Source organism: Elephantulus edwardii, unplaced genomic scaffold, assembly GCF_000299155.1.
Source record: "Elephantulus edwardii isolate Elephantulus edwardi_28Jun2011 unplaced genomic scaffold, EleEdw1.0 scaffold04649, whole genome shotgun sequence".
Taxonomy (NCBI): Eukaryota; Metazoa; Chordata; class Mammalia; order Macroscelidea; family Macroscelididae; genus Elephantulus; species Elephantulus edwardii.
This window is the reverse complement of record NW_006404399.1, coordinates 1-507: the sequence shown is the minus strand read 5'-3', so window position 1 is coordinate 507 and position 507 is coordinate 1. Positions and strand designations below refer to the sequence as shown.

Sequence of the window (507 nt, the reverse complement as noted above, 5' to 3'; positions counted from 1 at the left end):
CCTGGGGCCGTGTGGTCAGCTGTGCTGGGGTGCGGGGATACAGGCAGGGAGATGGGGTAGAGCATGCGGAGACAGTTTGGGAAGGCAGGGGGCTGTGTGGGCAGCTGTAGGGTGCGGGGAGATGGGTGGGGAGACACTGTGGGAAGGCAGGGGGCCGTGTGGGCAGCTGTGGGGTGCGGGGAGACGGGTGGGGAGACGTTGTGGGAAGGGAGCGGGCCGTGTGGGCAGCTGTGGGGTGCCTGGAGATTGGTGGGGAGACACTGTGGGAAGGCAGGGGGCTGTGTGGGCAGCTGTGGGGTGCAGGGAGACGGGTAAGAAGACGTTGTGGAAGGCAGGGGGCCGTGTGGTCAGCTGTGGCGTGCGGGGAGACGGGTGGGGAGACATGGTGGGAAGGCAGGGGGCCGTGTGGGCAGCTGTGGGGTGTCAGGCGACGGGTGGGGAGACATTGTGGGAAGGCAGGGGGCCGTATGGGCAGCTGTGGGGTGCGGGGAGATGGGTGGGGAGACA

At 68.2% G+C, this 507-nt stretch overlaps 1 pseudogene; it reads right to left on the bottom strand.

Moving 5' to 3' along the window:
- Positions 1-384, bottom strand: part of LOC102872840 — a 2,399-nt pseudogene extending 2,015 nt beyond the window's left edge.
- Between the last annotated feature and the right edge of the window lie 123 nt (positions 385-507).